Source organism: Scylla paramamosain, chromosome 6 (assembly GCF_035594125.1).
Source record: "Scylla paramamosain isolate STU-SP2022 chromosome 6, ASM3559412v1, whole genome shotgun sequence".
NCBI classification, from domain to species: domain Eukaryota; kingdom Metazoa; phylum Arthropoda; class Malacostraca; order Decapoda; family Portunidae; genus Scylla; species Scylla paramamosain.
The window spans coordinates 9,425,001-9,451,510 of record NC_087156.1 but is presented as its reverse complement, the minus strand read 5'-3'; the positions used below and the strand labels follow the sequence as shown (position 1 = coordinate 9,451,510).

The 26,510-nt window shown below is 40.7% G+C and overlaps 1 protein-coding gene across 1 annotated transcript in view; it reads left to right on the top strand.

Annotated features, from left to right (window-relative positions):
• LOC135101291 (jmjC domain-containing protein 8-like) overlaps window positions 1–26,510 on the top strand; it is a 194,238-nt gene that overhangs the window by 67,856 nt on the left and 99,872 nt on the right. The window contains exon 2 of the mRNA XM_064005001.1: window positions 13,455–13,508. The gene's annotated coding sequence lies outside the window, so the exon portion shown is untranslated. The remainder of the gene's footprint in view (window positions 1–13,454; window positions 13,509–26,510) is intronic.

Sequence of the window (26,510 nt, the reverse complement as noted above, 5' to 3'; positions counted from 1 at the left end):
TATATATATATATATATATATATATATATATATATATATATATATATATATATATATATATATATATATATATATATATATATATATATATATATATATATATATATATATATATATATTTTATTTTTTTTTTAACAATAAATAGAGGTAAACTCCATCTCCTTTTAATTTGTCTGTAGAAGGGGAAAAATCTAAGTTCTTTTCCATATTTTCATTCATATAGACCTTTCTTTTTTTGCCTTTAATAATGCATAGGATTAAAACATAGCCTCACTTCCTGTATCTCCTTTTTGCCGTGATATTTTTTGAGCCTACACGCTGGTATGGTCCGCCTGCCCCTCTTGCCCGCCCCCTTCCCCCTGACAGACCCGCGTGTGGCCGTGGAGTGTGGCTCCCCTAATGGTCATCCAGTATTGCTCTTAAAAATGATCCCGTGATGCGTCTACAGAATGGTTGCTTGAAGTGTGTTGCTGGGGTGTGGGGGTGGGGGGAAGGGGACTGATGTGGCTCTCTGACCTAGAACGCTTTCTCTCTCTCTCTCTCTCTCTCTCTCTCTCTCTCTCTCTCTCTCTCTCTCTCTCTCTCTCTCTCTCTCTCTCTCTCTCTCTCTCTCTCTCTCTCTCTCTCTCTCAATCCAGAGGAATACAAAGGAATACAACGGAATACCAAACCTTGAGGTATTGACGAGGCTGTTTGGATAATTATTCTACATTAACTATTATTGGGAGATACAGGATAGTACAGAAGGTTCCTCCCCACCAATCCCTCCAGCAGAAGCTGACAAGATACAGGAATTGATACCACGTGGTATAGAAAAACCACATAGAACTTGAGAGAATAGTGAGGGAAAGAGTTGTGGTCTGTCTACTTTTGTTTGTGAGGGAGAGTGTAAATGCATGATAGTTGTGTGATGTGGTGTGTGCGTAGCGCAGGTGAAGGCACAGTTTGGTTGTTGAGGGGTGGTGCAGCATCCTTGCGTTGCGCTTTCCAGGGAGGCGGCAGTCAATCAGGCCACAGCTTCGGTCACTGGGTCTGTGTACCTTCCCTTTAGGGGCTGCATACACAGGTTATCCCCTGCAACTTTGACCTCTAGTACTTAAAATCACAAAGTTGATCAATAACAGGAGAATGCGGACGAAGAAAATGAGGATTACATGTGATTACAATGGATAACCAAAACAGAAACACTCCCACAGGTCTTTACATATCGCTTTGGAATTAATTTAGATTAACTACCATTTAGTAAAGTAAGCTGGAGCAGTGTATGACTTCTGCCAAACTGACACGTCCTTGTGCTTGTGCTGGCGTGGGAAAACCATCGTGCAGTGTGGGAAAAACTGGCTGCATTTTGATTGGAAAGAATGAAGTGAGATTTTATCATTATTCCTATGCAAAAAAAAAAAAAAAGAGGAGGAGGAGGAAGAGGAGGAGGAGGAGGAGGAGGAAGAGGTGGTGGTGGTGGTGGTGGACGTGGTGGTGGTGGTGGTGGTAGAGTTCATAATTTTTCTGTTCCTTCTCCTTAGGGTGAATTGTAGATTTTTTCACTCTTGTGAAAACTGGACAAGTTTTTCTTTCTTATTGCACAAAATAAAAAAAAAATCAATATTTCCGAAAAGACGGTATTCAAATTTAAGAGAAAGAAAGCTTTTTCACTTGTCTTATTCATTGTGACGTAACATTCTGAGGTAATTTGTGCGCCCACAGGCAGAGACAAAAGGGTGTTTGAAGTGGACGCTTTTGCTAATGCCGTTATTACTCTCTAGTGCAGTGGTTTTCAGCTCCTTTCAGGCCACGGGCCACTAACAAAAACAAAAAGAAAATGTGGACCCCTTAAATTTTGTTTTAATACAACTAATCAACACTGCAGTTCGGTGGCCAGTGGCCACAGGCACGGTGGTCCACAGCACTTGACGACTCGTGTAGCCGCGTGGAAGCTGACAGAAATGAACAGGATGGCTCGTCACCTTGACGCGTATAGTACAAGTATGTTCTCAGGCCCTAGTCCCGGATGGCGGCGTGAATCTTGAACAGTCGTTGTAGATTAAACTTAGAAGTGACTCGAAGTATTACCTAACAACTACAACTTAGACTGTCAATGGTTCTCTTAAATAGAAATGTAATAATAGTAGTTATTCATTTTGATCAAATTGTTCATACTGAATTTTCCATTTAATTTTTATCAGCAAATACAGTAGGCATCCTGTGGACCACCCTAAAGAGTCACTGAGGACCACCAGTTGAGAACCATTTCTCCAGTGTGATTGTTTCATGTGGAAGGGTCAAATAATTTAAAAGGGCTCTTGAGGATTCTTCGGGACTGAATGTAATGCAGGTCTTGCGAGTGATGCTCGTCAGAGAGAAGCATGTGTTCTTTAAAATTTCAGTACTTTTTTTTTTTCTGTGCGTTGAGTTAGGTATTCATTTACTTTTATGATCAAGTGTCATCTGACTATCACTTAATGCTTCCTTGAACTGCCTTACTACGGTTCTTTTCATGGATAAAAATTCCAAATAACGTGTTACATTTCATTGGTGGCATGATTTCCCTTTAAAATGAATGCAAAGCAATCAATGTGGCACGTTCCATATCCATTATTGTGTCACTTTATTATGCATACAAACACTCCTATTAACGTATCACATCCCGCCCCTGGTGTGATTCCCCTCACCATGAATACAAAGCAATCCAAACGCTACAGTTCAGCCCTGCTCATGAAACACACGCTCTGATACAACTAGGCTTTTCACTTACTTTCAGCCCTTGTTTTCTCTTTAATAGTGCGAGAGTTGACTGGCCTCTTCACTCTTTGATCCCTTTCATAGTTAAACTCCGTAATTCTCCCTGATTTTTATCTGACTTCCCGAACTTGTTATGACTTGAACTGATCATATATGTTTACTCACCTCCGTATGACTTGAGTTGCTATAAGAGACTAGTATCAAGACACCTTCCTAACTAAATGAACCAACCTGATTTAACTCTCTTTTCCATCCACTCTTTACCATGCGGAAATTAAGTGGTATTGTAAACTGTAACCAAATTGTTACCCTTATGATCTATTCTAGACTCTAATAAGTGATCTGGAGACTATGATAATAACACGCTCCCTCCACTGCACACCAGCTGTCCGTAATGTATCATGTCCAGTGGCTGTTAATATAAACTGACGCTCTATTAACCTGTCATCACTAATCAGTAATCATTCACGCACAAGCTCATCCTCGTCACCACAACATCACCATCACCGTCACCATCACCACAGCTTACACAACACTCCACCATGATTCTGTCCCATACATCACCCCCGCCACAAATAATCATTTCTAATTAATCTTCCGTCCCTCACCACCACCACCACCACCACCACCACCACACCTCACTCCCAACTTCTCCCATTTTCACGAGCACCTTTCTTCTCTTCCCTCGCTCCACCATCCTTCATCCTCTCTCCCTTACGTTCCATCCTTCCTTTTGCCGACATAATGCTTGCAACAGACGCCCCTCCTCTTCCTCCCCCTCCTCCTCCCGTCCCGTAGTATTAGCAGGGCCTGGTCTCCCCTTATAAGCAGGGAGCTGTGGGAGGAACTGGAGGGATGCTTAGTGGAACATGTCGAAATAGCGTTGCCTAGCCGCCGCCGAGTATAGGAGTGTATTGAGGGTGCATTATCTCGGTACAGTGGCGGTGAACGGGGAGATGGATCGGTGAGTATGTTCAGGCGCAGATAGAGAAATGTGTTGTTGGTCTGACGAATTGATTAATGAATAGGTATCTGGTTGAACAGGTAGAGTTATAGATAGATGGCTGGATGGGTAAATGGTTAAATAGATCGACTGGCTGATAAATAGATATATAGATGGACAGATGGATGGATAGATAGATTGATAGATAGATGAATAAATGAATAAGTATTTAATTAGATATAAAAATAAATAGATGGGTAGATAAACAGTTCAGTAAGTAGAAAATAGATTAGGTAAATAGACAGACAGACAGAGAGACAGACAGATAGACAGACAGACATACTGAATTAACGTGTCGTGTTCTGAGATATTGCAAGGAATTGGTTTATAAATGGTACAGTAAAACTCACAAACATTTTCATATTTTAATTAATAACTACTAATTATTTACATTTCTTACAACTCAAAATTTCTCACTCGCATTCATCTTTAAATCATTCAAAGTTATTAGGTGTTACCTTATATCTCTTCAACATATTCACTGATCAACGCAATCATCGTGCAAAACACAGACAATATCACATGCACAAACACAACAAATATTCAGTCGGCGCCATTAATGTTCAGTGAGAAAAACACACATGATATCAGCAACACATCAATCACTATAAACATTCCATTTCTTCTTTCTTATGACTTATTTTATCTTCACTTCTTTCTTTTTCCTTATTTTGTTTTCTTTCGTGTTTTTTTTTTTTTGACAGTACAATATATATTGTGGTATGGGGGTCACCACAAACGCTAATTCTTCAAATTAGGTTGATATAAGTAGTGGCGTTCCTCAGTGTTCAATCTTAGGACCGATCCTCTTCATAATATATATCAATGACATAGACGAAGGAATCAGAAGTAAACTGTCAAAATTGACAGATACTAAAATTGCTAACAAGACTGACACCAAACCAACGTCAAATTCTGCAAAATGATGTATACACTCTCATTGAATGGTGTGAAACGTGGCTTATAACTTTGATTTTGATAAATGCCTCGTATTAAATATAGGAAATAGCAATCTGCTGGAAAATTATGAAAAGTAATCCCCCATCAATAGTTTGGATCCTGAGAAAGATCTGGGAGTTTTAGTGACAGCAGATCTTGAACCAAGCAAACACTGTACCGATGTCATTGAAATTGCCAATAAATTAATAGTTTTCATTAAGGAGATCTTTCACCTTCAAATCTGAAAAAAAATAAATAAATAAGTAAAAAATCTGGCCATCTACAACTCACTTGTACGTATTCATCTTGAATATAATGTACAGTTTTTGTCATCCTACTACAGAAGGAATATTGAGAAATTAGAAAAAAAAAGACAATATGAAGTAGAGTAACGAAAATTACTTGAAAGCTTCGCAATTAACCCTACAAGGAATGTCTTAAAGAACGAGATCTATTCTCCCTATCCAAACGCAGGCTAAGAGGGGATCTGATATTGCTTTACTAAACTTTTAAGGGTTTCACAAATATGAGACCCGAATTCTTCCTAAGACTCAACATGTCTAATGTTACAAGAAACAATAGCAAATAATAGGTAAGCGATTTCAAACAAATGAAGCCAAACATTTTACTTCAATCGTGTCATAAATATGTGGAATTGTGTTCCATCAAGCGTCGTTAACTCAGGTACTGTACACTCATTGAAAACCTGTCTTGACAAGTATGTAGACACTAATTCCCGGTTGTCATTGTTCATGTCTGAATAACGAACACGTTCACTCCGTACTGTCCGTGCTGGCATGTAGATTGTATGTGGTAGAAGTAGTCCTCCTCTCTTTCTTAGTTTCCTCTCACATTCCATGTTGTTTTTTATTTCTATACAACATGGTACCATTTCCTTTCTCAGGTAAGCCTTGCCTGGAGGGATAGGGGGTGGGGGATGGAAGGACCCTTCTTCTGTGCTATCCTTTCTCTACCACTAATAGAGTAGAATAGTTACCCAAACAAACTTATAAGAACCTCTTGGTCTGTTACTGTAAGGACTTTTTTTCTGCAAAACAAATAGATTCAGTACATAAGTAACAGAAAAAAAAAAACTGTAGAAAATATAGATGTAAATGCCAATGACACCGTCCCAGTTTGACCTTACTCATCCTGGCAACTTCTAAGAGCAACTCTCTGACACTGTGACTCTGATCCCTACATCCCTACATCTTACCCTGTCCAGGGTAGGTGAGTTCGTAGCACTTCCCTACCACCAGCCTGACTGACCCTGGCAACTCTAAAAACAACCATCCTGACTGACTTACAAATCTTACTCTAATCTGGCAACAGACCACCAAATTGACTGACCGTGGGGAGCATGGGAGGTGAGTGTGCAGCACCTCCCTACCCTTCCCAGTCTCCCAGTTTGACTTCCACCACCAATGTGACTCATCCTACCAGCTCCAAATCTACCACCACCACCACCCCTCTGATCTTGGCAAGGTGAGTGCGTAGCACTTCCCTGGGCTTCACTGACTGACCCTGGCAACTCCAAAAATAACCAACCTGACAGATGTTACAAATGTAACCTGGGGAGCATGGGAGGTGAGTGTGCAGCACCTCCCTACCCTTCCCAGTCTTCCACCAACCTGACTTGAATTATGACTGGGGAGCAGGGGAGGTGAGTGTGCAGCACCTCCTACTTTCCCCATCTACCAACTCAGACCATCAAACTGTCTTAGAACAAGAACAGGAAGCAACGCCATCAGAGGAAGAAGAAGCAGCAGCAGCAGCAGCAGCAGCAGCATTACCGCCATCAGAGGAAAAAATCAAGAAAAAGAAGTAGAGAAAAAGAACTACCACCACTGCTCTCAGAGGAAGAAGCAGCAGCGTCACCGCCATCAGAGGAAGAAACATATATATGTAAACTACGACTGGTCACATCTCCGTTGGTGCCAGGAAAAGTTCGACCTGTGATGGGCTGTGTTTAGAGAGGGGGAAAAAAAAAAAAAGTGAAAGTGCCAGGCAAGGCTGCTGCTTCAGACATCCACACTTCAACTTCAACAATGCATGCGAGAATGTTGCTGTATTATTCCTCCTATTCCTTCTTCTTTTTCTTCTCCTGCAGAAGACTGTCTTATTACTACGTAATTTTTTTTTCTCATAATTTATTCAATGTTATTTTTTTTTCTTCAGTATTTCCACCTTTTCTAAATTCATCCACCCTTTAAATTAAATAAATTTAATAAATTTATATACACTTGAGCCTTGGACAAGTGATTACAAAAGAATTACATGAATATTTGACTTTTTTTTCTGTAGTCTTAAAACGCCACATCTCAAACACATGAGGCGCGGGTTGCGTTTGAGTGTACTGTAATATACCAATATAATACATGAATTTGTAATACTTTAATCACAATTTATATCTTTTCATACTAAGCAGTATGGCAACTTACTTCTTCTTCCTCATGACACTGGTCATGTCATGTACACTTCCATGTAGCCAACAATTCTGGGTAACCTTTGAAAAATATCATGCATCCTGGTGTGCACCATGCAACCAGGCTGACTTAACCTACGCCTCTGTAACCTAAGCTGGACACTTGAACAACTATAAATGCATTTTGTCTATCTTAGCTCCTGCAGGGCCGAGGTGGACAGGTGTTTGTCCAGGATGCCTCGTGTTACTTCTCACCGCGTGTTTTATCTGTTGGAGATTATTACACTAAATATGCTGCTGCTGCTGCTGCTGCTGCTGCTGCTGGTGCTGCTGTTGCCGTCGCTGATCTTGCTGCTGTTGTTGGTATTGCTGCTTTTCCTTCCTTCCACAACAACAACAACAACAAAAGGAGCAACTACTACTGTTACTACTACTACTGCTACTACTACTACTACTACTACTACTACTACTACTACTACTACTACTACTACTACTACTACTACTACTACTACTACTACTACTACTACTGCTGCTGCTGCTGCTGCTATAGCTGCTGCTGCTGCTGCTGCTAGCTGCTGCTGCTGCTGCTGCTGCTGCTGCTGCTGCTGCTGCTGCTGCTGCTGCTGCTGCTGTTGTTGCTTCTGCTGCTGCTGCTGCTGCTGCTGCTGCTGCTTAACTTTACAAAAATCATCACTGTCGTTTTTGCCGTCGTGCGTGCGGTGCCTCTAATCGTCGTCGTCCTCGTTCTCATCGTCGTGGTCATAACAGTAGCATCGCCTGTCAGAGTAAAAAGACAGGCTAAAAGAATACCAGAGGTCACAGAGAACTGGAACGGGAAAAGCACCACATTAATTGTTACCTGTGGAGAACAAAACAAAATATACTGGATACATGACAGAACAGCAGCATTTCTTTAATTAACGTGTGTCTGTGTGTGTGTGTGTGTGTGTGTGTGTGTGTGTGTGTGTGTGTGTGTGTGTGTGTGTGTACAGCGAGGGAGAGTTACATAAAGTTACATAGAAATACAGGCCACAACAAACCTTGCGGTTCTCACGAGATGATCTGTCCTAGGGCTACTAAGGTGATAGTAGAAGAAAAGGACAGCAAAGCAGAAGGCTCTCTCCTCACCCTCCACTCCCTCCGTCATAAGCCGTACAGGAAACAAATCTGAAGTAAATACCTTACTGGGTTAGAGAAGGAAAGCCTGAAAAAAAAAATTTATAGGAAAGAATGAAAATAGATGAAATGAGGTGCCCTCATTTCCTGGAGGCAAGGAGTTTTAATCTGTAACAAACAAACACTGTTACCCGCGGATTTGAGGTACAGTATTTATCAAGACGGCGTTTCAAATTTTCTACGGTATTGCAAAAAAAAAAAAAAAAAACTAAATAAATAAATAGATAAATAAGTAAATAAATAAGAAAAAAACCCTGCCAGAAATTAAACACATGTATGGGGCTCCCTTTGACTGCGGTTCAAGCTGGTGGCGGCGACGTGCTGGTGGTGGTGGTGGTGGTGGTGGTGGCGGGGGTGATGGTTGTGGCTGGGATGTTAACCAATTTAATTTCGTTTTCATTTCTATATATAATTATTTATTTATTTATTTTTTTCTCTCTCTCTCTCTCTCTCTCTCTCTCTCTCTCTCTCTCTCTCTCTCTCTCTCTCTCTCTCTCTCTCTCTCTCTCTCTCTCTCTCTCTCTCTCTCTCTCTCTCTCTCTCTCTCTCTCTCTCTCTCTCTCTGTACCTGCCTTGGACATTAAGCAATTAGTTGTTCTAGTGGCTGTGTTCCTGATGTAGAAATACTGAAAAGCACACTCCATCTTTTAATAGCCCATCAGCGTGGCTTCCTGATGGGAGGTACGGTAGAGCACACTTTCATTTGTAAGCCAAGGGAAAGTAAGCGTCTTTCCTCCTCAGAGCCTCACTAGCGCCAGGATTAGCTGTGTGCCGGGGAGTGCTGGTGAGCCGTGAGTAATGTTCACTCTTAGATACACGTGCAATGTAATGTATCTCTCTATCATTATTTTTATTTATTATTTATTATTATTTATTATGTTTATTATATTGATACTTGTTTTTGTCTTCCTTCCTTCCTGCCTGCATGCCTCCTGCCCTCCTTAGGGCCCTATTTTTCATATTATCCTTCTCTCTCTCTCTCTCTCTCTCTCTCTCTCTCTCTCTCTCTCTCTCTCTCTCTCTCTCTCTCTCTCTCTCTCTCTCTCTCTCTCTCTCTCTCTCTCTCTCGGGAGTTCCTTGATGAATTGCCATGTTCTCATGACTCTCTACCGCTATTTATTGGTATTTCATCTTTTTATATCCTGCATGAGTCTGCTCCCGGGAATTAGGTATGGTAGTTGTACGGTGATAAATAATATTTCAGTGCGACCTTTGCAATATCTTCCTTTATTTATGAAAGCTTTCGTTACTGTGAAGTGTGGCTGCAATATTAATATTGTTTTTTTATGTAAATATTTTTCGTTATATTTGTCCAGCACATTTTTGTTATGCGCGAAGAAAGTAAGTGATCATTTAAATCCCGAATTTTAATTTCATTTGCATAAAGAAGTTTAAATTAGAGAGTGAAATAAAGAAGGACTCCTTAACGTGTGGGAAGTGCCTGCCAACCTACTATGGAGGGTGTGCTGCGCAAATCATGATTGTATAGGAGCGTGATGTAACCTGTTCACACTGATACCACTTACAGACAAGCCTTCAAGTACCTTGGTATTACGTAGTTGTGATTTAAATAATGTGTTGACTTGTTTAGGTAATCATCAGAGAGAGAGAGAGCGGACAGGTAGGCAGGAAAACAGACGGTCAAACAAACAGGCAGGGAGGCAAGCAAGCAAGCAAGGAGGCAGACAGACTAAAGGCCCGTACACATTATGTATCATGATGCGCATCGTGTTGAATGGATGTGTTGAAAAAGTCATTTTTCAACACGAAAGCGCATCACCAACGTGTTGCTGGGTCGGCTCGATTTTCAAATTGCAGCTCAGTGATGCATGACCAGTCAGAGCGACAGGACGTCCGGTCACGCTCCGCTCCAGCGCCGATGGCTCTCGAATCTCCACCACCCGCCATACCCTTTGAGTGGACAAGGGCCAACACCCAACATTTCATTGAATTGCTCAAGGAACATCCATCTGTTTGGAACATCAAGTCCAAGTAGTATAAAATGAGAAACGTCAGAAGTGCAAGCTTGGAAACAATAAAAGAAAGCGTAGTGTAGCCTCCAGACGAGCTCCTGGTGATATGCTGTCCCGAAAGCTGGTGTCCTGCTTACAAATGTAGGGTTAAATTTTTGTCAGCAATTTATAGAATGCAGGGATTGGCATTCTTGTGTAATTTTCGAAGTCTGTTGGATTTTCGACCTGTAGCTCCATAAATATTTGATTGAAGCTTCCCTTCAGATGTCGCCGAGAAAGCCATTGCTTACACCACAAGGCTCTACGTTTCTTCCTCCTCAAAAGTTTCTTTTTTGCTGCACACAGAGCAACTACACTCCATAGTAGAGTCTCCTGGCAGATTCCATCATCGGCGCACATCCTCCCCGCATGAAAGTTGAACTCTCACTGAGCAGCTGGCGCGCGAGAAGTTGCCGAGAACAATGTGAGCAGTGATGCAGTACAGTTTGGCCGCTAGTAATTTTTTTCAACACCACTACTGCATCACGTGGCTGATACATGATGCATAATGTGTACCAGGCTTAACGGGCGGGGAAAGAGGTGGATGGACATACAAAAAGGAAAGAAAGAAAGCAGGCAGACAGACAGGGTGACAGGGAAATAGTCAGCCTAACTTGAAGAGGATAGGCAGGCAAAGAAGCAGGCAGACAGGCAGGCAGGCAAAAATAGAAGGCAAGCAAGCAGACAGAGAAACAGACAAATAGACAGAGGGACAGATGGATGTGCGGGCAGACACAGACATGGACAAAGTAGTTTTAAATAGCGGCAGAAACTGGTATATTTCATTCTAAAGAATATATTTGCACAATTTCTTTGTAAAGCATTATAATAAATATTTTACCGTGCCCTGCAGCGAGTACTTAACCAAAGGTCCTACTGAATTAGTCAGTGGGATATTAATACAGCATAATGTTTGCATAATATAAACGTATGCCTCTTCCGTTACTCGTATATTCTTTCGTGATAACAATTACTGTAAGCGAAGAAAATGCATACATAGTGACCTAACTATATTTTTTCTCTCATTGCCTCGTATTTACGGTATGCCATTTTTCAGGCACAATACGTAGTTGTCATTGATTTCCTAAAACTACTAAATATACCAGAAGACAGACCCACTGACCCATACTCGTAAATATTGTTCCACTCGTAATGTTACACTAGACACACACACACACACACACACACACACACACACACACACACACACACACACACACACACACACACACACACACACACACACACACACACACACACACACACACACACACACACACACAACATTAATACAAATAGATGTGCTGCAAGAAAGCAACAGAGATTGGGATGCTCTTTCTTACAGAACATTATAGTGAAGATGTGAGGCAGAGATAAACAGACAGACGCAGACAGACAGATTGATTTAAAACACTTAGTAACATGTACTTGTTCTAAGCAATTCTAAGTGACCATTACTTTCCCGTTCATTCCCATTCATTGAAGCATTTCAGTGTTGAGACGCAAAGGTAGTGTAAGTGTTGAGGCAGCGGTGGTAGTGGCCCCTTCACCTCGCAGCGAGGCAGGAAGGGGAGGCGAGGGACACCAGCAGTGACTGGCCTGAAGGCGCCTTGCGTCCCGCCTCCTCTGTGCGACACTCTCCCTAGATTGCCTTCATCCGTCAATCGCAACATGACTTGTGCTCCTCCTCTTCAGTCTCACTTAACTACCACCTTCATATTCTAGACACACTTTACTTTCCCTCCTGGCTTCAGCTCAAGGTTTTCCAAGGTCAGTTGAATTGCTTGTGTTCTCGGACTGATGCTAACGGCGCTAATCCGCGCATGGCTTAGCAGTGGACTGTCGGCTTTTCTCTCATCCTGGTACACGCGGCGATGGTACCAAGGGAATCATTGTCTTGGCGGAGTGTTAGGGAGGGTGAGGCGAGGCATGGCAGGGTATCTCTTGACTGGAAACCTTAAGTAAGGTAATCGAAGCGAAGTCGAACTGGAAGGTTTGCAATAAAATTAGTGTTGCTGCTCAAGCTGAAGGAGGATTGTTAGGATGTTACTTCTTAGAAAATAGCCTTACTTAGTGAAATACAGTAAAGATGGGTAAAAGAGAGAAGGTGAATTCTACTTGGGAGTGAGATATGGTTTGGAAGAGAGAGAGAGAGAGAGAGAGAGAGAGAGAGAGAGAGAGAGAGAGAGAGAGAGAGAGAGAGAGAGAGAGAGAGAGATTCCTTACAGTGAAAGCTTTAAGTTCAGTGAAATAGCATCATTATTCTTCATTGACACTCTTAAGCTGCAGACGCTAGAAAGAAATCAGTCACAACCCAGAAGACATGATATAGAAAAGTAGATTCAACTGTTTCCATATTTTCTCTTGAATATAAAGAACAGATAATAGATTGACAATAACGAAACGATTTACTCGTAAGAGGCTTTGCTTGGGATGAGAGGAGGTTAGGGAGTCCTGTTCTGGAGTGAAGCCGTAAACACTGGTGATGTAGAACTGAAATAAGAATTTGTCTCATCGTTGTCTCGTCAACAGCATTCAGTAACGTTCCTTTATAAACTTAATAAAATCCCACTCTTGTTTTAATACTAAGTAGGATAAACAGAAGCATAAAGTAGAACCGTGCATCTAAATATTTCAAATAAAAGTGTAGTCTCATACATACACAGCTCCGGTTAATGCTCTGCCACCTCGAGCAGCAACCACGCAGATTTACAGATTGCTGAAAAAAAAGAAAAAGAAGAAAACAAAAAACAAACAAAAAAACAATTGTGATAGCTGTACCTTTGTTCTTCCTTCTATAGTGCAGGGCCGCTTGTAGTGACTGTAGTCTCCTGAGTTCGCTAAAGAGGATCCTAGCTATAAATAATTTGGTAAACTGATGGACATAGTCAAGCAGTTTTTCTCGGATAGTGTGTGTGTGTGTGTGTGTGTGTGTGTGTGTGTGTGTGTGTGTGTGTGTGTGTGTGTGTGTGTGTGTGTGTTTGCCTGTGTATCTGTCTGTCGGTGAGTCATTCCTAACCAAAGGCTCATTGACATAAAATATTATTGCAGAGAAGCAGATCGACATAAAAATGCTCGCACAGTCTGATGGGGCCGAGTCTTACGACCACAGAATACCTTGAACCTGCTATTCTTTATGTGGATGTTTTGATATTTTCAGGAAAGGATGGCAGGTGGTGCCGCGGTGAACACTGCCAACACGTGCAGGAGGAAAGTGAGTACCTGCTTCATTACATCATGTGCACTCTGTTTGGAACTCGCTGTTAAACTTTTTTTTTTTCCATGTCAACCGAAACCTGTCACTGTTGCCTGCCTTTCTCCTGTCTGCTTCCCACGAATCTATGAAGGAAAGAAAGGATGTGCTTCCATGGTATCGTGTCAGTAGTATTATCCATTGAAGAATTAGTTTAAACCTTTTTCCAGAGCGTTGTTTTTGTCTCCCATTTTTCTGCCTTGCTAGGATATATATGTGAAAGAAGAAAGAATGTAAATTTAGTCTATATTGTTCATTCCAACATCTTACAGGGAAAAGAGTCCTTTAAGAATTAACCGAGAATCTTTTTCAAAACTATAATTTTTGTATTTCAGTCTTCGTGTGCTTATTTTAGTGTATGCATATAGAAAAGGATACGAGATCATATATTTTCTATAATAGTGTCATCTTTATAGTACAAATATTTACTTGGAGATTCAGTTGAAACCTAACATTTAGCTATTATTTTTGCGTTCCAATTTTTTTTTTTCGGATGTATCTTTTGTATGTACGAATATACGAGTAAAGAAAGGAAAGATGCAATTACAAAAAACTTTCCAGCATAACAGGAATATATATTCACCTAAGATATTATTAGGTAATAAATAATATTTATTATTTATTACAAATATCAGATCTTCTAATTTATCCGTTTATTAATCGTTTACTGTGTTTTACTGTTATGTAGATTAATAATGTTTTGCATGTTATGATAAAGTGTCCTTGGAAACTATTACTGTAACACATATCATTTAGTGTGAATTTGATTTCCACGTTAAAAAATAAAAATAAGTAAATGAATAAATAAAAATAAAATAAAATAAAAATCTTTCCTTCTATGGAGAAAACATATTTACATTTTCTTTGTCCAATTGGTATTGATATTATTTTTAACTGTGATTTCCCGGGAAGCGTTACTACCATGATATTTGTGACTTAACGTAAGGTAGCTTTTTATCGTCATAACCTTTGTTGCAGCTTTATTCAAGTAAAATCAAAGAGAGGCAAGCTTGTATTGTTCTGTGAAGTGTTGTTATTTGTCTGTGTGTGTGTTGATTGTCACCTTGAAAAGTCAAGGTGACGTGGGCCTTGATGACTAGAGCCGGCCCACACTATTTGTCTCCCTTTTTTAGAGGCTCGTCGTTGTAGATTTCTGAAAATATTTGTTTCATCACGTTTTTATTTTCCTTGTCAGCGAATGAAAGAAAATTTATGATTTTCTTTATCATTTAGTAACGTATTGAATATCTTTGGAGGGATTATTCCCCTAGCAGAGCGAGATGGTTCTATTTTTGTTACTGCACATCTGTACACCCCACCGCTCCCGCCTGGCCCTTGAGGGTACAACGATGATTTGGCCAGGAGCACCTTTTGGTGTCCATCGCATATAAAAGTTTCGATTTCAGTTTCGGAAACACTTCTTGGTTGTTAACTTTTGAAGGCGTATCTTTCTTATTTTATGTAATTTCTTCGTCAGACTCACCTTTTTTGTTGTATTTTGCATATTTCGATTTATCGACATGTGGGCGAAGGTTTCTGCCTCGCAACTCTTGCAACTATCGCCTCATCACTACAGATCGAGCTGGAGGGCGCAAAATGCGGGAATTATTTGCCATAACTCACTTCATATACGGGATAGCCAGTCTTGGTTGACACCATCAGACTCAGACACTTTTTTTTCTTTTTGTCTTGAGGGTTTAACACAGTCCTCTGATTTTGTGTTTGTCTTGTCGGATGCAGCAGAGGCGGGACCTTTTTCCTTCCTCGCGGCCAGACGACGAGGACTGGCTTTTTGCTGCTCCTCCTGACACACTCACAATTTACCGGTGAGTGACGGGGACGGAGCTGTTTTTGTAGCGCAGTGTACGTCCTTCCATTTTTAGGTTTACATTTAAGTGAAGGCAGTCATGCTTGCCTATGTTATTCCATGTGCATGTAAGGTAAGGCTGCTTGACAAAGTGTCTGACTCACTGCAGACACTTGCTTTATGCTGTACTGTAATAAACAAGTAATTTCTCAGTGAGTCACAAAAGTGCCTCTCAATACGATGTGGTTATGAAAAGTAGAATATGAAGTAAATAGATAATAAATAAGTGAATAAATAAATAAATAAATAAATGGATGAATTAATGCATACCCTAGAGAACATTTCATACCTACTGAGCTTACCATAGCAAATACACTGATGTGCTACAAAAAATGCACACAAGTATATGAAGATGGAAAAAATGGGGGAAGTCTGTCTTGTGTTGTTATTTCTATGGTTACTGCTCTTCTGAATTTGCCATCAGCATGCGTCTCTCCTTCCCCACGCTGACGCTACACAACACTTTCACTTTATTCCGTTCCCTTTCAGTAGTCCAGGAGTTAAGCAATATCTTCATTCTTTCATCCCCTTCATTGGTAAACTCTGGAATTCTCTGCCTGTTTCTGTTTTTTCCCCTTCCTGTGACTAGTTGTTTTAAGAACATTGAGGCACTTCCTGAAACATATTTAGATTTTTTGTTATTGACTTTTTTTCTCTCTCTTTTCTCTTTTTTTTTTGTCTGTATGTAGGAAGCAGCAACTGAAAAGATATTTTTTTGTTCCTCTGTTTGCCATTCGCCAAGAAGATATGAGAGTGTGAGTATAAGTAGTGGCTATATGCAAATGTTAGAATACTATTTTATACTGACTAAATTAAACATGTGTTGCATTGTTTACTGCAGTGTTTTTATTTCCAAATGAAGTTCCATGTTTGTAAGAAGCATAAAGGGTTGGAAGAAAAAAAGTTTTCCTGAGTTGTAATAGGTGACTGTTAATAACAGTAGTAGTAGTAGTAGTAGTAGTAGTAGTAGTAGTAAAGAGCAGGATTATTAGCTGGAGTGACACCAATTCAGTTTTTCTATTATTTATATTTTCTTACTGTTATTCCACACCTTGTCAATCCACGCAAGGAAAAAAAAGAAGAAAAAAAAAGAAAACGTATATTAAAAAAGTGAGAGGCAAGACCAGCAAGTGAAACACGCTCTGCCTTCTCCATAGACTTCACGTGTTTACTGCCGCGCTTCCTGCCTGATAATTATACAGTCTTACGCTGGAGGCGCTTAATGTGGTGCATTTGTATGAAAGAATTTACATTTACTTTTTGCCATGAATATTTCTCTCTCTCTCTCTCTCTCTCTCTCTCTCTCTCTCTCTCTCTCTCTCTCTCTCTCTCTCTCTCTCTCTCTCTCTCTCTCTCTCTCTCTCTCTCTCTCTCTCTCTCTGTCTGTCTTAGCTCGAATTATGATGTCACTGAGTGGTTTAAAGAACATATTCACGTGGTATTCATGAGCCATCACTTACTGCAGCAGCAGCAGCAGGAGGAGGAGGAGGAGGAGGAGGAGGAGGAGGAGGAGGAGGAGGAGGAGGAGGAAAGAATACAAAGGAATACAAAGGAATACAACGGAATACCAAACCTTGAGGTATTGACGAGGCTGTTTGGATAATTATTCTACATTAACTATTTGTGGGAGATACAGGATAGTACAGAAGGTTCCTCCCCACCAATCCCTCCAGCAGAAGCTGACAAGATACAGGAATTGATACCACGTGGTATAGAAAAACCACATAGAACTTGAGAGAATAGTGAGGGAAAGAGTTGTGGTCTGTCTACTTTTGTTTGTGAGGGAGAGTGTAAATGCATGATAGTTGTGTGATGTGGTGTGTGCGTAGCGCAGGTGAAGGCACAGTTTGGTTGTTGAGGGGTGGTGCAGCATCCTTGCGTTGCGTTTTCCAGGGAGGCGGCAGTCAATCAGGCCACAGCTTCGGTCACTGGGTCTGTGTACCTTCCCTTTAGGGGCTGCATACACAGGTTATGCCCTGCAACTTTGACCTCTAGTACTTAAAATCACAAAGTTGATCAATAACAGGAGAATGCGGACGAAGAAAATGAGGATTACATGTGATTACAATGGATAACCAAAACAGAAACACTCCCACAGGTCTTTACATATCGCTTTGGAATTAATTTAGATTAACTACCATTTAGTAAAGTAAGCTAGAGCAGTGTATGACTTCTGCCAAACTGACACGCCCTTGTGCTTGTGCTGGCGTGGGAAAACCATCGTGCAGTGTGGGAAAAACTGGCTGCATTTTGATTGGAAAAAATGAAGTGAGATTTTATCATTATTCCTATGCAAAATAAAAAAGGAGGATCTGGAGGACGAGGATGTGGTGGTGGACGTGGTGGTGGTGGTGGTGGTGGTCGTGGTGGTAGAGTTCGTAATTTTTTTGTTCCTCCTCCTTAGGGTGAATTGTAGATTTTTTTTTTCACTCTTCTCAAAATTGCAAAAGTTTTCATTTCTTATTGCACAAAATAAAATAAAAAAATCAATATTTCCGAAAAGACGGTATTCAAATTCAAGAGAAAGAAAGCTTTTTCACTTGTCTTATTCATTGTGACGTAACATTCTGAGGTAATTTGTGCGCCCACAGGCAGAGACAAAAGGGTGTTTGAAGTGGACGCTTTTGCTAATGCCGTTATTACTCTCTAGTGCAGTGGTTTTCATCTCTTTTTAAGCCACGGGCCACTAACAAAAACAAAAAGAAAATTTGGACCCTTTCAATTTTGGTTTAATACAACTAATCAACACGGATGGCGGCGTGAATCTTGAACATTCGTTGTAGATTAAACTTAGAAGTGACTCGAAGTATTACCTAACAGCTACAACTTAGACTGTCAATGGTTCTCTTAAATAGAAATGTAATAATAGTAGTTATTCATTTTGATCAAAATTGTTCATACTGAATTTTCCATTTAATTTTTTTTATCAGCAAATACAGTAGGCATCCTGTGGACCACCCTAAAGAGTCACTGTGGACCACCAGTTGAGAACCATTTCTCCAGTGTGATTGTTTCATGTGGAAGGGTCAAATAATTTAAAGGGACTCTTGAGGATTCTTCGGGACTGAATGTAATGCAGGTCTTGCGAGTGATGCTCGTCAGAGAGAAGCATGTGTTCTTTAAAATTTCAGTACTTTTTTTTTTTTCTGTACGTTTAGTTAAGTATCCATGGACTTTTATGATCAAGTGTCATCTGACAACCACTTAGTGCTTCCAAATAACCAATATTCCAAATAACGTGTTACATTTCATTGGTGGCATGATTTCCCTTTAAAATGAATGCAAAGCAATCAATGTGGCACGTTCCATATCCATTATTGTGTCACTTTATTACGCATACAAACACTCCTATTAACGTATCACATCCCGCCCCTGCTGTGATTCCCCTCACCATGAATACAAAGCAATCCAAACGCTACAGTTCAGCCCTGCTCATGAAACGCACGTCTGATACAACTAGGCTTTTCACTTACTTTCAGCCCTTGTTTTCTCTTTAATAGTGCGAGAGTTGACTGGCCTCTTCGCTCTTTGATCCCTTTCACAGTTAAACTCCGTAATTCTCCCTGATTTTTATCTAACATCCCAAACTTGTTATGACTTGAACTGATCATATATGTTTACTCACCTCCGTATGACTTGAGTTGCTATAAGTGACGAGTATCAAGACACCTTCCTAACTAAATGAACCAACCTGATTTAACTCTCTTTTCCATCCACTCTTTACCATGCGGAAATTAAGTGGTATTGTAAACTGTAACCAAATTGTTAGCCTTATGATCTATTCTAGACTCTAATAAGTGATCTGGAGACTATGATAATAACACGCTCCCTCCACTGCACACCAGCTGTCCGTAATGTATCATGTCCAGTGGCTGTTAATATAAACTGACGCTCTATTAACCTGTCATCACTAATCAGTAATCATTCACGCACAAGCTCATCCTCGTCACCACAACATCACCATCACCGTCACCATCACCACAGCTTACACTCCACTTCACCATGATTCTGTCCCATACCTCACCCCCGTTACCACTAATCATTCCTAATTAATCTCCTGTCCCTCACCACCACCACCACCACCACCACCACTAACAACAACATCACACCTCACTGTCAACTTCTCCCATTTTCAGGAATTCCTTTCTTCTCTTCCCTCGCTCCACCATCCTTCATCCTCTCTCCCTTATGTTCCATCCTTCCTTTTGCCGACATAATGCTTGCAACAGACGCCCCTCCTCTTCCTCCCCCTCTTCCTCCCGTCCCGTAGTATTAGCAGGGCCTGGTCTCCCCTTATAAGCAGGGAGCTGTGGGAGGAACTGGAGGGATGCTTAGTGGAACATGTCGAAATAGCGTTGCCTAGCCGCCGCCGAGTATAGGAGTGTATTGAGGGTGCATTATCTCGGTACAGTGGCGGTGAACGGGGAGATGGATCGGTGAGTATGTTCAGGCGCAGATAGAGAAATGTGTTGTTGGTCTGACGAATTGATTAATGAATAGGTATCTGGTTGAACAGGTAGAGTTATAGATAGATGGCTGGATGGGTAAATGGTTAAATAGATCGACTCGCTGATAAATAGATATATAGATGGACAGATGGATGGATAGATAGATTGATAGATAGATGAATAAATAAATAAATATTTAATTAGATATAAATATAAATAGATGGGTAGATACACAGTTCAGTAAGTAGAAAATAGATTAGGTAAATAGACAGACAGACAGACAGAGAGACAGACAGACAGACAGACATACTGAATTAACGTGTCGTGTTCTGAGATATTGCAAGGAATTGGTTTATAAATGGTACAGTAAAACTCACAAACATTTTCATATTTTAATTAATAACTACTAATTATTTACATTTCTTACAACTCAAAATTTCTCACTCGCATTCATCTTTAAATCATTCAAAGTTATTAGGTGTTACCTTATATCTCTTCAACATATTCACTGATCAACGCAATCATCGTGCAAAACACAGACAATATCACATGCACAAACACAACAAATATTCAGTCGGCGCCATTAATGTTCAGTGAGAAAAACACACATGATATCAGCAACACATCAATCACTATAAACATTCCATTTCTTCTTTCTTTTGACTTATTTTATCTTCACTTCTTTATTTTTCCTTATTTTGTTTTCTTTCGTCTTTTCTTCTTCTTTTTTTTGACAGTACAATATATATTGTGGTGTGGGGGTCACCACAAACGCTAATTCTTCAAATTAGATTGATATAAGTAGTGGCGTTCCTCAATGTTCAATCTTAGGACCGATCCTCTTCATAATATATATCAATGACATAGACGAAGGAATCAGAAGTAAACTGTCAAAATTGACAGATACTAAAATTGCTAACAAGACTGACACCAAACCAACGTCAAATTTTGCAAAATGATGTATACACTCTCATTGAATGGTGTGAAACGTGGCTTATAACTTTGATTTTGATAAATGCCACGTATTGAATATAGGAAATAGCAATCTGCTGGAAAATTATAAAAAGTAATCCCTCCATCAATAGTTTGGATCCTGAGAAAGATCTGGGAGTTTTAGTGACAGCAGATCTTGAACCAAGCAAACACTGCACCGAAGTCATTGAAATTGCCAATAAATTAATAGTTTTCATTAAGAAGATCTTTTACCTTCAAATCTGAAAAAAAAATAAAAAAAAAAAAAATCTGGCTTTTTACAACTCACTTGTACGCATTCATCTTGAATACAATGTACAGTTTTTGTCATCCTACTACAGAAGGAATATTGAGAAATCAGAAAAAAAGACAATACGAAGTAGAGTAACGAAAATTACTTGAAAGCTTCGCAATTAACCCTACAAGGAACGTCTTAAAGAACGAGATCTATTCTCCCTATCCAAACGCAGGCTAAGAGGGGATCTGATATTGCTTTACTAAACTTTTAAGGGTTTCACAAATATGAGACCCGAATTCTTCCTAAGACTCAACATGTCTAATGTTACAAGAAACAATAGCAAATAATAGGTAAGCGATTTCAAACAAATGAAGCCAAACATTTTACTTCAATCGTGTCATAAATATGTGGAATTGTGTTCCATCAAGCGTCGTTAACTCAGGTACTGTACACTCATTGAAAACCTGTCTTGACAAGTATGTAGACACTAATTCCCGGTTGTCATTGTTCATGTCTGAATAACGAACACGTTCACTCCGTACTGTCCGTGCTGGCATGTAGATTGTATGTGGTAGAAGTAGTCCTCCTCTCTTTCTTAGTTTCCTCTCACATTCCATGTTGTTTTTTATTTCTATACAACATGGTACCATTTCCTTTCTCAGGTGAGCCTTGCCTGGAGGGATAGGGGGTGGGGGATGGAAGGACCCTTCTTCTGTGCTATCCTTTCTCTACCACTAATAGAGTAGAATAGTTACCCAAACAAACTTATAAGAACCTCTTGGTCTGTTACTATTTGGACATTTTTTTTTCTGCAAAACAAATAGATTCAGTACATAAGTAACAGAAAAAAAAAACAGTAGAAAATATAGATGTAAATGCCAATGACACCGTGCATTGCATAAAGAATAAAAAAACAAGGTCTCCATCGTTACAAATACTGAACTATCAAAACTTACAACTTACAAGATACGACACGGAAATAAAAGGACACAAACCCGCTACACTACAATGATGGTGCTGCTGACGATGATGACGGTAATAATAATAATTATAATGGTAATAATAATAGTAATAATGATTATAATATATAATAATATATATGATAATAATAATAATAATAATAATAATAATAATAATAATAATAATAATAATAATAATAATAATAATAATAACAACAACAACAACAGTACCACTTCACTACGTATCGCCTCACGCGGGGAGCAGGGGTGGGAGGGGCACAGGTCTTTCTTCTTTTTCATGCAGTATTCTTTTTTATACCTATGAAGCATAAACACACTTGCAGCCTCCGCTGGTCCCCCTACCCTCTCTCCCTTAATCCCTCCCGACGCCGCCCTTCCTCCCAGTCGGAAGCTTTCATCCTGCTGATAGGTAGTAAAGCCTGTGTGAAGAAGTGAGTGCTTCACCAGCTTTTTCAATGACATAATTTGATTGATGTCTATGTTGAGAGTGGACGTGAATTACGAATAAAGCAATCCGTGGTTCTCTGGGCTGAGTCATTCTCGTGCTGCAGGATGGACAGGTGTAATGTTGTGTTGTTGTTATTGTTGTTGGTGATGGTGGTGGTGGTGCAGCACAGGGGAGGGTTCCAGGAGGCGGCTCCAGACACAAGGAATGCCCGCCTCTGTAAAGTTCTCTGATCTCACCTACTGCTATTTGCACTCCACGACATACTCCCACAAGTCAACAATTATCTAATTATCACTGTGGGAATGAACGCTCACTTTAGAATCAGCAGCAGTTTTTCTTATTGAACTTTTGGTGCTGCATGAACACTGGAGGGGAAATCATGTGTTCAAATATATCTTGTTTACCGTTGGGGTTTCATGGCGTAGTGACAGTCTTGGGAACCCAGTGTGTGTGGGATGCCAGCGGTCATATCCCATAGAAAATACAATAAATAAATAACGTAATGAAATTAATTCACATCATAATTCTTTAATACATACTGGCGTGAACATTAGATGGGGAAATAGACCAACTTTACAAAAAAGATGGGGAAGATGGGGAAATAGACCAACTTTAAAAAAAAGAAAAAGGGCCCTCGTGGCCCAGTGGGTAGAGTGATGCACTTGGAGTTTGGCGTGAGGGAAGTGAGGGGCGCGTAGGTTCGAACCCCCCTCTCGGAACTCACAAAAACCTTCAAAGAGCATCCCTCCATCACCATGTGTGCCTCAAACACACAGGTACGGTGATGGAGCTGCCCACGGGGAGGAGGGGAGGTGAGTGCGCAGCACCTCCCTACCCCTCCCCAGGGGAGGAAGGCACCGCCTTACCGCCCCCGGGAGAGCAAGGGAGGTGAGTGCACAGCGCTTCCCTTCTCTCCCCTACCTAACCCTGGCAAGTCTACGGACTACCAGGCAAAAAATAATAAAAAAAAAAATAAATAAATAAAAAAAAAAATAAATAAAAAGTGCATAGCACTTCCCTTCTCTCCACCTAACAGGAACAAAAATAAATAAAAAAAAAACATAAAGGTGAGTGCATAGCACTTCCCTTCTCTCCCAACCTACCAGGCAAAAGATAGGAAAAAAAATAATAATAGTAAAAATTAAGGTGAGTGAGTGCATAGCAGTTCCCTTCTCTCCCAACCTTCCACGTAAAAAAAAAAAAAAAAAAATAAATAAATAAAATAAAATAAAATAAAATAAATAAAGCAAATAAGTAAATAAATGAATAAAATAAAAATAAAAACCTCCCTACCACCTCGGACCTCGGGAGAGCAAGAGAGGTGAGTGCACAGCACTTCCCTTCTCTCCCCAAGTCTACGGACTACCACACCAAAAAAATAAAATAAATAGAAAATAAAGTAAAATAAATAAATAAAATAAAATTAATAGAAAGATAAATAAAGTAAAAACCAAAAAACTCCTACTCCCCCCGTCAATAAAAGTGACTGAGTCTGGCAATCAACAATAAATAATAAAAATAAATCAATACCAACCTGACTGATCCTGACAACTCCAAAGACCACCACCCCACCTGTGAAGCACGGGAGGTGAGTGTGCAGCACCTCCCTACCCTTCCCAGTCTCCCAGTTTGACTTTGACCAACAATCTGACTCATTCTGGCAACTCCAACTGTACAGACCACCACCAGTACTCCAGTACTCCCCACCCTGGCAACTGATCCTGGCAAGGTGAGTGCGTAGCACTTCCCGTGACTCATCCTGGCAACTCTAAAGACCCACCATACTGACTGACCCTGGGAAGCACGGGAGGTGAGTGTGCAGCACCTCCCTACCCTTCCCAGTCTCCCATCAATCTGACTCATCCTACCAACTCCAAAGAGCAACTCCAACTGTACAGACCACCACCACCACCACCCCTCTGATCTTGGCAAGGTGAGTGCGTAGCACTTCCCTTGTCTGACCCTGACTGACTGACCCTGGCAGCTCAAAAAAACAAACAACCTGCCTGATTTACAGATATGTAATCACCAAACTGACTGGCCCTGGGGAGCATGTGAGGTGAGTGTGCAGCACCTCCCTACACTTCCCAGTCTCCCAGTTTGACCTTACTCATCCTGGCAACTTCTAAGAGCAACTCTCTGACACTGTGACTCTGATCCCTACATCCCTACATCTTACCCTGTCCAGGGTAGGTGAGTGCGTAGCACTTCCCTACCACCAGCCTGACTGACCCTGGCAACTCTAAAAACAACCATCCTGACTGACTTACAAATCTTACTCTAATCTGGCAACAGACCACCAAATTGACTGACCGTGGGGAGCATGGGAGGTGAGTGTGCAGCACCTCCCTACCCTTCCCAGTCTCCCAGTTTGACTTCCACCACCAATGTGACTCATCCTACCAGCTCCAAATCTACCACCACCACCACCCCTCTGATCTTGGCAAGGTGAGTGCGTAGCACTTCCCTGGGCTTGACTGACTGACCCTGGCAACTCCAAAAATAACCAACCTGACAGATGTTACAAATGTAACCTGGGGAGCATGGGAGGTGAGTGTGCAGCACCTCCCTACCCTTCCCAGTCTTCCACCAACCTGACTTGAATTATGACTGGGGAGCAGGGGAGGTGAGTGTGCAGCACCTCCCTACCCTTCCCAGTCTTCCACCAACCTGACTTGAACTATGACTGGGGAGCAGGGGAGGTGAGTGTGCAGCACCTCCTACTTTCCCCACCTACCAACTCAGACCATCAAACTGACTGTCTTAGAACAAGAACAGGAAGCAACACCATCAGAGGAAGAAGAAGCAGCAGCAGCAGCAGCATTACCGCCATCAGAGGAAGAAATCAAGAAAAAGAAGCAGAGAAAAAGAACTACCACCACTGCTCTCAGAGGAAGAAGCAGCAGCGTCACCGCCATCAGAGGAAGAAACATATATATGTAAACTACGACTGGTCAAATCTCCGCTGGCGCCAGGCAAAGTTCGACCTGTGATGGGCTGTGTTTAGAGAGTGAAAGTGCCAGGCAAGGCTGCTGCTTCAGACATCCACACTTCAACTTCAACAATGCATGCGAGAATGTTGCTGTATTATTCCTCCTATTCCTTCTTCTTTTTCTTCTCCTGCAGAAGACTGTCTTATTACTACGTAATATTTTTTTTCTCATAATTTATTCAATGATATTTTATTTTATTTTTTTTTTTTTCAGTATTTCCACCTTTTCTAAATCCATCCACCCTTTAAATTAAATAAATTTAATAAATTTATGTACACTTGAGCCTTGGACAACTGATTACAAAAGAATTACATGAATATTTGACTTTTTTTTCTGTAGTCTTAAAACGCCACATCTCAAACACATGAGGCGCGGGTTGCGTTTGAGTGTACTGTAATATACCAATATAATACATGAATTTGTAATACTTTAATCACAATTTATATCTTTTCATACTAAGCAGTATGGCAACTTACTTCTTCTTCCTCATGACACTGGTCATGTCATGTACACTTCCATGTAGCCAACAATTCTGGGTAACCTTTGAAAAATATCATGCATCCTGGTGTGCACCATGCAACCAGGCTGACTTAACCTACGCCTCTGTAACCTAAGCTGGACACTTGAACAACTATAAATGCATTTTCTCTATCTTAGCTCCTGCAGGGCCGAGGTGGACAGGTGTTTGTCCAGGATGCCTCGTGTTACTTCTCACCGCGTGTTTTATCTGTTGGAGATTATTACACTAAATATGCTGCTGCTCCTGCTGCTGCTGCTGCTGCTGGTGCTGCTGTTGCCGTCGCTGATCTTGCTGCTGTTGTTGGTATTGCTGCTTTTCCTTCCTTCCACAACAACAACAACAACAAAAGGAGCAACTACTACTGTTACTACTACTACTACTACTACTACTACTACTACTACTACTACTACTACTACTACTACTACTACTACTACTACTACTACTACTACTACTATCTACTACTACTACTACTACTACTACTACTGCTGCTGCTGCTG